The following is a 16,468-nucleotide window of genomic DNA, read 5'->3' on the forward strand; positions in this document are numbered from 1 at the left end:
GCCCTGAAAGCTCTTCCAAGCAGCAGTGGAGGATCAGCTCCACCACTCAGCTGGGGCAAGCGCTGCTTGGAAGAGTGGCTTCAGCTGAGTGGCAGAGCCAATCCGCTGCTGCTGCTGCTGCTGCAAGCTGCTCTTCCAAGCAGCATGCACCCCAGCTGAGTGGCAGAGGCCAGTCCTCTGCCACTTCTGGGAAGAGCTTTCAAGGCCAGCAATACAGGGAGGTAAGCACCTTCTAATTTCCACTTAAAGGTGCCTCCCCTGTGGTGCCAGCACTGGCCCCTAAACATGCCCATGGCTTCACCGCGGGCCCAACCTGGCCACCCCTGTCTGAGCCAACACGTTCTGTGGTGTGGTGGGGAGAGCAAGGGGCCAAACTGCCCCCACACAGAGTGCAAACAGCATTCCATGGGAAATGGGGAGGGGGAAGCATGCAAACCTAGGGCCAGGAAGGTCCAACTGCGCTGTTGCTGCTCCTCCGCTGCCTCCCTCCCTTCCAGGTCCTTTCGACCATACGGAGCCTATTGTTGGTCAGAGGGTCCTGCTATGCTGCCGCCACACCTCCTTCCCTCGCCCCTCAATTCTGGCATAAAGGCCGCAGGTGCCTTAAAGTAACGTTTTAGAACCTGTGCACTGTGGCATTTACACTGAAAAATACAGTACTGTAACTGGAACCCAATAAGGAATTTCTCATGGAAGTCTTAATCTATAAAACAGTTGAGTGAAAATAGTGGGCTATTTCAATCTTGGAGATTGAAGGGGAAGCTAAACCCCTTGTCTTAATACATAATCAAAGTAGCACTTTTGCCAGTGTGGTACAGCAAACCTCTCCATCTATATGATATACTCATGCACTGACAATTGTATTTTGAAAAATAATTTTCAGCCCCTTAGTGTAGGTGCACACAATATAAAGCAGATGGTTAGAATATACAACTTGTTACTTTAACAGATGGGACTAAACATGGTGTCCACATCTGACCTGCACATTAGTGTTAGAAGTATCCTCATAACAAAAATGGTGCAAAATCTGTCACAAGCTTTTTTTTGTACCACAAAAAGGCAATCATTTCAAAAGAAAAGCCTTTTTATCTTTCCCTCAGATTTTTATTATTGTTTTGCTTGAGGGAAAGGAATCAGAGTTATCTGGACTGACAGCAATTGTAGGAATCTTCAGGCTGTATTTGTATTCTAAGTTTGTTCCATTTTAATATCCCCTTCTAGCACGCAATTGTGTATAGTTTTAACACAGTTTAGCTTCACTGGGAGTCTACCGCTGCTGCTCAGTAGCCAAGAAAAGCTGCTGTGGAAACTTCTTGCCACAAAAATAGTGTGCTACTGAAACACTTTTGGTGATAATCAGATTAGGAAGCTGAGCTGTGGAATTGAATGTGAATTGAACTTCCTTGTTAATGGTTTTTGCCACAATTATTTCTGTTCTCTGGAGTTGTAGCCATGTTAAGCTGAATGTAATTTGGTGAAAGGGTAAATTAAATGGGCATGATCTATATTTAAAATCTTTGTTGGTTAAGACTGTGGATGGCTGTTGTATCTGGTCAATAGGTGCCAGACATCTAATGAGAGGCTAATATAGAAGGCACCAGCCTCCACCTCTCCCCAAGATCAGTTTCTCTAACTCTGACAAAGGGAAGGAGCCAACAAGGTCTGGGGTGTTAAATAATATTGGGCCAGCAAACCAGAAGAGTTCATAGAGGGCTAAACATTCTCTGATAGATTTGAACTAGTGCTCACTTAGAGTCTTGTTTGAACCAACCTTGCAGTTTTGTAGGGGTCAGCCCTATCATCTGCCTTCCTCAGGATGCTGAGATTTCAAGTTGGCTTGAGAAGTGGCTGAGAAAGTGCTGGTATGTTCTTCCAGTCACACAGGTCTCCTCAGGAGTGCATTACTTGCCTATCCCCACATCTTGATGCAGTTGTACTTGCACATCCAGTCTTTTCACACTGCTCTGGTGCCAGGAGATTTACTGTTCTGCATGTGCCTTCTGGGAAACAAAATATAACCTTTCTTGCTAGTCCTGTCAGCATTCTGTGGGGAGTGGGATAGGATGCTAAGTTGGACACTACCCCTTCCCATTAGACTTCATGCTGTTTGTGCTGACAAGAATGGATAAAAGATGCCAAGGAGAATCCCTGGCCACCTTGATGAGCTACCCTGAGATCAAGCAGCCAAGTGTTTTGCATTTTCTTGGGCTTTGATGTTCACAGCTACAGTATCCAAAACAACAACAATATCATTTGCCTCTAGAGCTGCCTCTGCTTGGTTTAAGAAATTGGGGAAAGGTGCTTTCTTCAAAAAGGAGGTAGCCTTCTCTGTGTCTAGAGTGTTCAGTCATGCTTATCTTGGTTTGTTCACAAACTGGTTATAACAAACCAGACTTGCTAGATTTGAATTGAACAAATAATCCTGGTTTGTTACACCCCAGTTGGAAGCTGCTGGTTTTTCTCCCCTATGTTGCAATGGGATGTGCTTTTAGCACAGGGCTTGACGATTCCTAGGCACTAGTTCACCATGGAGCCCAGAGGTTCAGGCATGGCGCCTGAGCCAGGCAATGGATGGCTATAACTAGGAGGAGGAGTGAGCAGACAATAATGTTCCAATGGAGTAGAGTGGAGGGTGCTGCTGGTGGACATGGGCAAGTCTGTCCCCCGCCCCCAAAGGGCAGAGGGTATCAGGCTCCTAGAGCCAAGGAAAATTTGGCTAGTCCTCTTAACACTAAGCCATGGATTTAATTATCTTCAGTATTGCATGAACCTAACCTTAGTGACTATAAGCATAACCAGAGGTAGCAGATGTGGAAATTCTGTGGAGATGTCAATCTTCAGTCTCTTGAGATGTTCTGATTGCTGAATTTGAGAAGGCAGGGACCGTGTGATGAGACTGAAAATTGTAGACACCCGATCAACAAGGAAATGGGTTAGATTTAACTTTGTGAAAGAGTGTTGAAGTAGTAATTTGGTATTGGGAGACCATTTTATGTTCTAAATGAGGGTGATCAGGAAAACTACATTTTGAAAAATTTCTCATGCATGTACTTACTAATTCATATTCTCTTGTGCTTAATTCCATGCTGTATTAATACACCAGTTTCAATTAAACCAACATTATTAACAGTTTAGCACGGATTCATTCACATTACCCAAGCAGTGCTGTCTGATTGTTGTCAGTGCAGAATAAGGAATATACAAGAGCTCTGCCCACCATTTATAGGTCAAAATTTATAATATAGGGAATAATCTTTCTAGCATACTCTGTTACTAAGGGTTAGTCTACATTATTTTAAAGGGGAAAACTTGCTATGAGTTGGAAATCCTTAATACTTCTTGGGTATATGGTGTAAAACAGCAGTGATGAAAAGACTCCTTTGACTAAAAATTCAAATATTCTGTGCTTCATCTCTGAAATGAGGGGTAGGGTGCATTTCATTAAAATACAAGAAAACAAGAATTTTTCACTGTATGATGAGAGTTCCCTGGGTTTGGGGGCAGGGGTTGTGTAAGCTTGTCCTTAGGGGGATTACAAATTTCAATCAATTCAAAAGCATTAATTGGTTAAATCTTTTTGATTCCTTGCATTCAGACATTAGTTGTCTTCCAACTGGTGTTTTTCCTGTTTCACTCATCATAACCCACATTTGCTGGTCAATGACCGAATAAACTACTTATCTTCTTCTCATAACCCACATCACCAAGTTGTAAAATAGCTACTAACATGTCATTTTGTGTGATGTGTGTCTGCTACTTTATTCCATATTATCCATCTGGGCAACTTTATGCTACAAGAAAGCACTCTTATCTCCTGCTCCTTCAATAGTTACAATGCTATATGAGGAACAATGACCACATAGCATTTCCTGTTCTAGTTGTGCATTTCTTCACTATGCACATTTGTTTGCCTAAGCATGTTCTCTCTGGATGCCATCTTTACATGTTCACCTGTCAGTTGGCCATTAAAAAGATAACTTCAAATCCATGTTCCATTGCCATCAATAGCAGAACCTCAACATTGTAATGGAACCATTTGTCTTATTTTAGTGTATTTGCTATAACCTGTCGAGATCAAGTGTTATAGCATCACCTGTAGTGACAAAAGATTTCGCCTTTTGAGTCACAAATGTGCATGTTGGAATTGCATAGCAAATTAATATCAATTCGGTACTGGAAGATTTAGATTTTTCAAAAACGAACTTGTGACTTTTTTCTCCTGACATGCACTTGGAAGAGAAGTAACTTCCTTTTTACTGTTTACTTCTACAGCTGTTTTCCTAAATATTGTATTTTACTGATTTGAATGAGAACAGAGATTGAACATAAATCACACCCATGTTAGTCATTGCTAGCTAATATGAATAACTGTATAACAAACTTATACTTTTTTATCTTGGCCTTTTACAGCGCAAACAAAAGAATCCGACCATGCCATATTTTTAATGAACATTTGATCTGTTTTGACTGGCCCTGTCTTCATCCAGTTATTAAACATATATATTGTATTTATATTTTCAGGAGGGGGTTGGTTTCTGGAGGGTTGTTTCTCTCCAGGAAATACAGTCATATTGTGACAATAGGGGGATAGAAGCCATCAACCCCAGCTGACAGGACCATGGTCTCCTGTAGCTCTGGCAAAAGCTTCCCAGAAGCTTTGCTTCTGACTGAACCCTGTGTTAGTACTAAAGGTGGACTCACCTTTTCATTGAACTCAGGGTTTTTTCTGTTTTTCCTGCTCAAACTAGCCATATAACCAGTGTATAAATGGGGTGTTCTATCTATCTATCCATCCATCTATCCCCCCCGCCTCCTTTTCTGGAGAACACTGAATATCTTATGCAGATGGTGTACAGTGGGCAAGCATTTCTGTTTCAAGTTGGTAGGGAGCTGAAGGTGTGTACTCAAGACTTAGAAGGTAGTTTGATGCCATTAAGTGTCAGGGCCCATTGATTCTGGATTGTGATGGTCGACTTCCAGATGACCTTGCGTTTAGCAAAAACTCCCTTGAATGACAACTGCTGGGCAGTATTAAGGACATGATTCCAACATTTTGTTTGCTATTACAAATGTGATACCTCAGCAAAGGCCTTATTTAGGAGAATGTAGCAAGTTCCCCTACTAGATGGAATCATAGCACCCCTTCTCTGGAACTGCCCTTCTCACTCTGCCCTCCTTACCTGAATGTGAGAAGAAAACTGGATTTAATGTGAATTTCTGTGAAAGGTTATAGACTGTCCTATTGCTAGTCTGTACAACAGGTTTGCTGGCATAGGCTTTAAAAAAATTGATTGTTGAATATACATAGACAGTCTTGATTGTTCCTTGACAGATAAAAATTATCTTGAATCTTGTGGTTACCATACAGAATACATTAATGTCTTTTTTCTATCCATTTGCACAGCACAATATTGTAAGACAAATTAAAACAATAAAACTGCAAGCCACAGACCTCTGTGTTTAACACAGAGACGAGCTTATTTTTAAAATCTAAATAGGTTAGAGTTGTAGTTTAAAGCTAACAATGCATGGAGACATTTTATCCATGCAGATATGCCACACAGCTGTCACCCCATTTAGACACTGTAGCCCTACAAGAGTATGCCTGCTGCAAATCTATATGCATGTACAGTTTTTCTCGCATATTGAATGCATGTACAGCACTACACTTCCTATCTGCTTTTGATGGGGCCTGGAACCAGGTTCACTTCAAAAATGAATGCATGTACATGTGTAAACACAATGTTTGAACAGGGATTGTGAGTGCCAGTCTATTTGCATGCAGTATTGGCACATCTGTGACCTGGGAGAATAAGCAGCTGACATATTCTGCATATGAATGGCTTAGCACATGCAGTACCTTTTAAATGACATGGCAGCTGTGTGGAACATCTGCATGGATAAGTGCCTGTGCATGGCCTTAACCTTCTGAAAAATGGAACTTCTGAGGTGCTCTTGTAGCACAAGAAGGGTTAGTAGTTGGTTCTGTGTATTGCTGAGGAACAAGGTGATTCTTGTAGGTTTGTCGCCTCAAAATATCCTGTTGGATTTAATTTCATAAGCTCTGGTACTGTGCAACTTCTGGGTGTTTTTTGTTTTTTAAGTGTTGAGCCTTTCTTTAGCGTCTTGTCTCCTGTATGCATTGAAGTTACACCAGTAGTAGCCAGCCTTTGGGGTAAATATGCCACAAGTCAAGTTCAAAGTGTGACATAGTGTCACTCACGTGCACAGTGCAGGGCATCTGCAGCCTCTACGCAAAAGAAGTATCTTGGGTTGGTTTTGCTTCTGATCCATAAAGTCAGGTAGCCAACGGGGTTAAGGCTTGATGCTAATAGGCTTCCCTGCTAGTTGTGCAGACATGCCCCACACACTCTGCTTCCTGTGCCATTTATGGCAATTGTAGTATACACTGTGGAGTTGTCCTTGGATTTTAGAATTTGACTATACCCTCCTGAATTGACAGGGAGCGCCAATAATTTTTAGGCTATCCTAAACAGAATGTCAGTTCACAACAAATAGGTCCCCCCCCCTGCCCCCAATCCATGGGTTCAGGGCAAGGATCCAGGACAAATTTGATTTTACAGCTTAACTTTTAGGCTACCAGTTTAGTGCAATGGTCTATTTTGCTTTTTAGTGCCATGGCTACTGCTGTTCTACCAAATCCTGTGTGCTTTGAAGAATGTACCAAAAACGTTGTAATATGGCCAGTCAGTAATTAAGAGGGAAATGTGTGCATAAACCAGTGGTGATTTACTTGAATAAATGTGACAGCTAAAGTACACCAACATATTTCAGGCGTTTGGATTATACTTTTCTTTGTGGTCTCTCTGCATTTACAGTACACCCTATGGGTCCTGCACCTGCGCAACACCTTGTTTGGAAACATTCTGGTTCAAATATTTTGATAAAAAGATGCATTTAGGAGCTAAAGCTGCCTCCTGTGCCATCGGCAAACTGAATTCCTTGTTTGGATAAACACTTGAGCCACAGTGGAAACTTGCTGATGTAAAGCAACTTTGCTAAGCATATGGTATACTTGTAATTTTTTTTAGTGAGCCACTGCTGATCTGCATCTGCGTATCACTTATGTTTTGTACAATCAGTTTTAAAGATATGCTGTGTATAAGTTTTGCTGGATTATAAGAATAAAATAATTGAACTGTACCTTGTGCAGTATTTATTAGATATGTTAACTCAATATGCAAATATACAAGTTAAAAATCATTGGGGAGGGGAGATAAAATTAACATTTAAGGAGGCTGTAATGACTCTCCTAACTGGTAGGATAGCTAGCCCTAGAGCTACTCTCTTTTTATAACTGCATACCTCAAAACAGCTAGGCCATGGAGAGTTTAGGGGTTAGACACACTAAACACAGACCATCAATTACAAAATCAAAAGGTGGTTTATTTTACCAAAGGGTTAAGGGTCTGGGTTTGAACAGGGGTGAAGTTAAAAAGTTACAACACCATACAGTAAACCAAATATAATAAACTAGCTAATCCTTGTTGCCTACTCCAGGAGTAAAGGCTGATTCCATGACCAGGCAAACTGACTTCTCCTTCTCTTGAATTAGATTTTCCTGGGATATAGGCAGGGCCCAGCCTATACTTCTATGCCCCCTAGACTTCTGGGGGCAGGGCCCAGCCAATCACTACAAAGCTGTCTTTTTATTATTGGATCCTGGATGCCTTATCCTAATTTCAGTAAACTGAAGGCAGACTTCTAGTACTTTGAGAAAGAGAAGCTTTTCAAGAGGGGAGAGCAGCATTGTCCCAGCCTTTTCTGCACATGTATCACTCGGTTTAGACACAACACAAAGTGTGTGTCCCTAGTAATAGGTTGTCATCTTTATGGAGAGCCTGCCAATTTGGCACTGGCTGTACTAGTGCTTTAGTAAAATATGGAACAGTGCTAGGCTGAAAGGAATCAAAGCAAACAGCACACTAAGGGCCATGGCTGTATGTGAAGAATTCCGTGCCAACATAAGTAGTTTATATTGTTCCTTTGAGTAGGTCTGTAGTTGGTGGATTATGATTTGAGTGTCTGATTGGCCCCAAACTATTGGTTCTATTACTTAGTTGATATTTGCTTACTCCATGCAACACTTTTAAGTGTCGGAGATATTTTACGATTTACTGCTATGTACTTGTACACATAATTTTATTTTGTGGCACATTGAGCGATGTTGTAAAACCAATCAGTCTGTCATCTGTCAGTAGCATACATTCTGCTATTGAGCCATAGATAGGTTAGACCTGTAGACTGAACCAGGAAAAGAACTAAGGTGTGCCAATTAGCCAGTTGCTTCAACTTCTCTAGTTTATTATTTTACTCCCAGTTTAATCAATTGGCTGGGATTAATTGATTGATTTATTGTGTTGTACTAAAGCTTTTATGATAACTGAAGGCTTGTATCCCCATGCTTCTAAACCATGTCTAAGCCCTGTCACCGCCTAGCACAAGAAAGGGAGTTTCACATTTAGGATATTGAGAATCTGGTGGCAGTGAACTTCGATCAAGTGGGTTGTATGGAAGCTAAACCCATCATATGCACTAAGCCCCAGATGGAAGAAATGCAGGTTTTCCTACTGGGAAGACTGGGAAATAAAAGTAGGTATCAACATGTTGAAGGAGATGGTGGTGGATTAAGCTTCTCTTTGATGTGCTACATAACAGGCAAACAACTGACAAAGACTATAAATCCTCTCCCACAGTTTGATCTCCAGAGTAAGTTCTAAAGAGAAGAGTTTGATGATATAAGTAATTTCTGCACACAAGTTGCAAAAACCTTATGCTCTAGTAACATTGCGAGTGAAAAATTGTACAATACTGCATAATTTTTCTACATAATCTTATGGGATAAGAGTAGATTCTTTTCTATGCTAAACTAGTTTAATAGTTTGAGTATTATGAAAGCTGTCCCTACTTCTCAAAGTGTAGGACCCTATTACTTCGATATAAAGTGAACTGGTGGGGAAGCAATATGGAAATAATGTTGGAAGTCATGAGGGAGGCCAGGTAAAATGTTGACAAATGAGAGTTCTATTGGGTTCTGTTTCCAAGGTTCAACATGGTACCTTGGTTTCCAAAGGTTTGGGGAGCCCCTCCTCATAGCCAACTAAATAACAATATTCCGTTATATTGGGCTGGGCTTGTTCTTTGGTGATTGGATTCTCAGAGTATCAGATCTCTAAATGTGCTCACAAAGCTACTACTGAATATTACTTATAGTGCCTTTGAACAGAAGAGTGCTCAGAGCGGTTTACAAAGCGGGGGGCAGGGGAGGAATGTTAGGAATTGGATGGCTCTCTGTCCCCAAAGGGCTCACATTCTAAAAAGACACACCAACAGCTGCCACTGGAAGGATGAACCGGGTTAGATAGGGACAGTTGCTCTCCTGCTAAACATGAGAATCACCACTTTAAAAGGCGCTTCTCTGCCCGGTTAGCCAGTGTGAAGTAAACAGCACATACAGTAAAACGCAAATCAGTTTGTGCTCACAAAGGCACAGAAAAATAAATCTACTTCCTGTTCTTGCAGCCTGAGAGTGCAGAAACCAAAGTGGTGTGTAAAGCTAAATAAAATTTAAGTTTGATTTCTACATAGGCACTAGCAGTTCATTACCCCAGATTGAAAGTCTTGCTAACCAATGGGAATTATTATAACCTTTGCTCAAGGCACATGAGTAACACAAAACAAAAATTTTAGTTCTAAAGACCAACAGAAGTATTTAATCTAAAGCTCTTGTAAGTAAAGATGGAATTAAATCATTGTGACCAAACTAGTTGATTTAAGAGTTGTTGAAGAAAGCATAATATAAAATAAAACATAATATAGTGTAATGGACACGTTGGAAGAAAGGGAGGGTACTGATCCTTAAGGCTGTAATGCTGATGTGGTTTACCTTCAAGTAAACATGGATAGGATTGAGCTGAAATGCTGTACTTTTTTAACTGACCAAGTAACATGTATAGGATTGGGTTGCAAATCTAGTGTATGCATGCACACACCCCCCAATTTATGCCACACAAGTGTGAAAACATTTTCTACTGTCCTCCTTGGGACAGTGAGTCTTGGGGACCTCAAAATGGCAGAAACATTAGGAGACAAAAAGGAAACTGGAAGATGATAATGCTCTTTTGGGATTATGCTGGTGATGTTGTTTTGAGAGCAGCATTTAATCAGGGAAGGTTGCTTGCCAAAGAGAGGGATTTGCAATAATTTATTAAATACTCAGCAACATTCCACATTGTGAAAGGTTAACTGCTATCAGCTGAATAAACCACAAGAGGCTGAATTGTCTTTATATTGTCTTCTCTCTTGTTTAAAGATCCCTACCTTGTCTCTGCACAATTGCTTTAGACTGCTTACCAAAAAATGACCATCAAAAGCATATCAAAATTTACAGCCAACAATAAAACTCACATTAAACAGCATCAAACAATAATATTCTGCAAGCAGTGCCACTAAATCCCTTAAGCAGCATCCAACAGGAACGAAGTTCCGATGCAGTATATGAAGCTGCCTTATACAGAGTCAGACCATCAGTCCATCTAGCTCAGTATCGTCTACATGGACAGGCAGAGACTCTTAAAGTTTCAGGCAGGAGTCTTTCCCAGCCCCACCTGGAGATGCTGCCAGCGACTGAACCTAAGACCTTCTGCAAGCAAAGATCTACTACTACTACTACTACTACTACTACTACTACTACTACTACAAGATCAGCTCTCTACAAAACCTTGGAGCTCTTCTCAAAATCAGTGAGAAGAGCTCAGGGGCAGATTCACCTACCTTTTCTGCAGACGATCTCCTTCCCTTCTCTGCGTGGGTGGATCGCCTGCCCAGACGACCAGTGGCTCCCTCTGCAGTCCTGGGGGTTGGGATGTCAGGCTGCACCGCCGTGCATCCCCCCCCCCCCACTGTGCACTGTGGTGTATTATTGGGATCCCCTCCCCGAGTGTGCCAGCTGTGGCTGCAAGTGGCCATGGCTAACACACAATCAAAAAAATGAGTGAGGCTACTTAGGCAGATTTGCTGCCGTGTAGCCGCCAGGATCAGGCCTGATACCGGCAGTTCACACATGCGTGCAAAACTGGGCTGGGCTCCCTTGGCCTGGTTTTGCACACACATGTGAATTGCCTCCTTGACTAACTAAATAGAACTTGCAGAGTTGACTTAATCTCATCACATCTCCATTTATTAATGCTGTGTAACTCTGCAAATCTTTTTCTATACAAAAGAGACACGTAGGGTTATTTGATTTAATAAGTATTAGTTAAGTGTATAATTTTCAGTTGATTAATGAACTGAATTTTATAAATCTGCATGAGTAGAACAATAGATCTGAAGCAACACACATACTTGGTTTTTAGCTGATGCATGTGTGTTGTAGCAGACACTTGAGCCTCTTCTCATGATCTGTGAGAAGGGCTAGAGGGTGGTCTGCGAGGAAGGCAGGTTAAACTTACCTTCCACACAGATGATCAAGATGCCGTTGCTGGGTGTGCTCGATTCCCCCGTGTGCCGAGGCAGAGGGGAGGCTCGGGGACCGGAATGTGTTGTCCCGGCCCCCAGAAATACACTGCAATACATGTGGTGCATCATGGGGATTTCCCCTCCCCAAGCTCCCCACAGTGTGGCAGCTGTGGCCAGAGGTGCTCTTACCCCTGGACTTCTGGGGTATGACCATAGCCCCAGGGCCCCCAAAATCCTCTTATGATGCTTAAATTGCAGGGGAGCGGGGGGGGGGGGGCCCTCCAAAGGCCTTTAGGTCCAGGCTCCAAAATTACCTAGGTACACCTCTGGCTGTGGCTGCCACACAATTTTTTTTTAAAAAAATGGGGTTAAAGGAGCGCTTACTCCCTTAACCTTGTTTTCAACGGTGGCTATTTAGTTGGGTTTGCTGCCATGTGGCTGCCAGGATTGCTCCCTCAGCCCATTTTTGTGTGTGCGTGTGAATAGCCTCATTATCTTAGAAGAGGCATCCATTCTGGTGTTGGACAGAAGCAGGAATGACTCTTAAGATGGTTCTTATCAACCACTTTTATAAGTACTTGAATTTAAAATTACAGATATTTAGAAATCTGCTGCCAACCAAGGCAACTTTTTAATCAATAGTTTTTAAGTTAGCTAACAAATTAACTAGTTACATTTTCCAGTCCTCATAATAAGCATGAAATAGTCTGTTAGATAGACAATAATAATTGCACATTTAAAAATATAAGCTTACACTTTGCACAGCACCCTGCCAATCCATAAGTGGGTGCACACTCTGGTTCTGTACAATTCCATAGCCCATCCATGCTGCTAGTGAAGATGAAGAAGCTCTGTGGCTATCCATGGGAGAAGCATCACTACAGCAAAGACACAATCCTTAGGGGCCACAGAGCCTCCACCTTGGCTAGCAGCATGGATGGGCTTTGGAGTTGCCCTGAACCAGTGCTTATGCCCTGCTCTTGGATCATCAAGGTGCTGCGCAGAATGTAAGCCACTTAAAATAATGCAATAATTAAAATATATTGGGCTTTGTATTGCACTGGCCTGAAAATTTTGGCTTATTAGTAGATAAACAGTTTAATATATTAAGATGCTAGTGGGTATTATTGCCTCTTCCTTCCCCTTCTATTCCAGTTGTAGAGATGTCATCAACAAACTGGAATGTTTGGATGAAGGGATAAGCCGCCTGCTACGGTTGTACATGGAACCGGCAGGGGGTGGCTCGAAGCGGGGAGCATACCTTTAAGGGGGGGTGCCCTTATCCTTCCTGCCAAGTTTCCCCCACCAGTGCTACATTTTAAAAGTGTCTGTTGGGGCGGCACCGTACTTCCCTGCTGCCCCGTGTCCTCTTTGGCCGGAAGCAACAGGAAGTACCCGGTGTACGTGCCTCTCCAAAGAGGTGCTGACTGCTGAGTCACTCCTGGGCCTCAATCCTGCACAGACTCCCCACAGAGCAGCCACAGCCAGAGGCCACAGTCCCATATATAGTTATATATAGTTTAGTTATATAGAGATAGATCGGTCGAGATCTCTCTCTCTCTCTCTCTCTCTCTCTCTCTCTCTCTCTCTCTCTCTCTCTCTCTCCACACACAGACACAGACACACAGACACACATATTAAAGCCTTTGTCTCAGAGCAAGCTCACGTGAGGGAAATAAATGCTGAATCATCCCTGCTGAGTTGCCTGGCTAGGCTTCTCCTAAAACTATTCTGTATTATCAGGAGGTTCAAAATGCTGCCACCACCACCCCTTTTGTATACAGAAACTCTCTGGGCTTGGGGTGGGATAACCTAGAAAAAAACTCTCTTAATTTGGCTCTTGGACAAGAACAAAAATCTTCGACGTGCAAGCCTACATGTGGTGAGAAAACTGATAGCTGCTGAACATTTGAGGACGTGTTTACACCAGAGAAATCCCCCTTCCCATCTACCCCTTTTCCTGAGTTAAAAACCAATTTGAAGAGGCGTATAAAAAGAAAAGAGACTGCTTCCGCCTGAGGCTTTCTCATCTTTTAGATACAGACAAAAATACATAGTGGGTTACAAAAATAGGTTGTCATAGGCATGCTTAAATGTTTATAGAGTCTTTGCAACAGGGGTGGGGGGAGCGTAGGCTAGTGTTTCTTATTTTAATTACATTACAGGTAAACAATAATACAACAGTATCAGGAATATGCAAAAGCACACAAATAAAGAAATAAGCTTCTAATGCAAAATCGGACTAACAAATTGTTCCCTATTCTGAATTCCCTTTTCCTTGAACTCACAAACCTCATAAGAACAGCCCTGCTGGCTCAGGCCCAAGGCCCATCTAGTCCAGCATCCTGTTTCACACAGTGGCCCACCAGATGCCACTGGAAGCCTACAGGCAGGAGTTGAGGGCATGCCCTCTCTCCTGCTCTTACTCCCCTGCAACTGGTACTCAGATGCATCCTAACTTTGAGGCTGGAGGTGGCCTATAGCCCTCCAACTAGTAGCCATTCATAGACTTTTCCTCCGTGAAGTTATCCAAATCCTTCTTAAAGCCTTCCAGGTTGTTGGCTGTCATCACATCTTGTGTCAGAGAATTCCACAAGTTGATTATGCGGTGTGTGAAAAAATACTTCCGTTTGCTGGTCCTAAATTTCCCAGCAATCAATTTCATGGGATGACCCCTGGTTCTAGTGTTATTTGTGAGAGAGAAGAATTTCTCTCTAACCATTTTCTCCACTCCATGCATGATTTCATAGACCTCTCATGTCTCTCCACAGTCGTCTTTTTTTCTAAACTAAATAGCCCCAGGTGTTGTAGCATTGCCTCATAAGAAAGTTGCTCTTGGTCCCTGATCATCTTGGTTGCCCTCTTCTGCACCTTTCCCAGTTCTACAATGTCCTTTTTTAGATGTGGTGATCAGAATTGTACACAGTACTCCAGGTGTGGCCGCACCATAGTTTTGTATAAGGGTATTATAATGAGCAGTTTTATTTTTAGTCCCCTTCCTAATGATCCCTAGCATGGAATTTGCCCTTTTCACAGCTGCCGCACATTGAGTTGACACTTTCAACAAGCTGTCTACCACGACCCCAAGATCCCTCTCCTGGTCAGTCACCAACAGCTCAAATCCCATTAGCATATACTTGAAGTTGGGGGTTTTCATCCCACTGTGCATCACTTTACCCTTGCCAACATTGGATGGCATTGGCCATTTTGTCACCCACTCCCCCAGTTTGGAGAGATCCTTTTGAAACTCCTCACAATCAGTTTTGGATTTCAGGAGTATCATCTGCAAATGGTATCATCTGCAGATCTGGCTACCTTGCTGCTTACCCTTACTTCTAGATCATTTATGAATGAATTAAGAAGCACTGGTCCTGAGTTAGGGGCGTAGCAAGGTTGGAGTAGGCCCAGAGACAAGATTTTAAATTGGGACCTCCCCTCCACTGAAGCTCAGCTCATGAAGTAAAGAAATCTTAAATGAGGCTGAATAGTGGTAACAAAAAGCATAGTAAAAGTGTGTGTGTGTGTGTGTGTGTGTGTGTACGTGTACACACACACACACACACACACACACCCCTATGTGCCACAATAGAACATCATCCTAAATTATTTTTTTAAAGGTTTTGTAAATTGTGGATGATGCAAGTCATTTAATGGTACTAGAGAAAGACATGGTGTTCTGGTAGCTCCAGGTCTTAACACTCACATCAATTTCAGAGGATGAATACAACTGAAGGAAGCCCGGGCGGTTGTGCAGTTGGGGGAGTCAGTCATGTGACTTACCTCTGTGGCCCCCCCAAAGCAGTGGGCCCCCAGACAACTGTCGTCTCTTGTCCTATTATAGTTACGCCCCTGTCCCGAGTACAGATTCCCTGGGTGACCCCACTTCTTACTTCCCTCCATTGTGAAAACTCTCCATTTATACCTATCCTCTGGTTCCTGTCCTTCAACCAGTTAGCAATCCATACATGTACTTGTCCCCTTATCCCATGACTGCTACGTTTTCTCAGGAGTCTTTGATGTGGAACTTTGTTGAAAGGTTTTTGGAAGTCCAGGTATACTATGTCAACTGGATCACCTTTATCCACACACTTGTTGACACTCCCAAAGAATTCCAAAAGGTTTGTGAGGCAAGATTTCCCTTTGCAGAAGCCATGCTGGTTCTCTCCCAGCAGGGCTTGTTCTATGTGTATTGTAATATTTCATCTTTGAGGATGCTTTCCATCAATTTGCCTGGAACAGATATTAAGCTAACCAGCCTGTAATTTCCCAGATCGCCCCTGGATCTCTTTTTGAAAATCGGTGTTACATTTGCTACTTTCCAGTCCTCCGGTACAGAGCCTGATTGCAGGGATAAGTTATATATTTTAGCAAGGAGGTTGGCAATTTTACATTTGAATTCCTTGAGGACTCTTGGATGGATGCCATCCAGTAGTTTTCAGTTTTCCCCGACAGTTTAGATTAGAACATCAACTCTTATCACTTCTGCCTGACTCAGTTCTTTAGCATCTATCCCTGAAAAGCCTGTTTCAGGAACAGGTATATGCTCAGAATCCTCTGCTGTGAAGACAGATGCAAAGAACTCATTTAGTTTCTCTGCAACCTCCATATCCTCCTTAATAATCCCTTTCACTCACTCATTACCTAATGATCCAACTGCCTCCCTGGCAGTTTTCCTGCTTTTTATGTATTTAAAGGTCTCCTGATGAGACTTCAAGCCTCCTATAAGCCTATCTTCCCAGGCTTTAGTTATCCTCCTGCAGGCAACCTCTATAGCCACATGTCCTCCCTTTGCACCTCCAGCCTACCTTCTTTCTAACAAAGAACTCCCTTCATCCTGGCAACAGCCCTTTAGTTTAGTTTAGTATTTATTTACAGTCTTTGACCAAACTAAGCCCTTTAGGTCCCACTCACCTGATGTGCTAATTAGCTGAGCCCTGGAGTTCACCAGCCTGTCAATGGAGACAAGAGTTCACTCACTCTTAACTCTTTA

This window comes from Hemicordylus capensis, chromosome 1 (genome assembly GCF_027244095.1).
Source record: "Hemicordylus capensis ecotype Gifberg chromosome 1, rHemCap1.1.pri, whole genome shotgun sequence".
Classification (NCBI taxonomy): Eukaryota; Metazoa; Chordata; class Lepidosauria; order Squamata; family Cordylidae; genus Hemicordylus; species Hemicordylus capensis.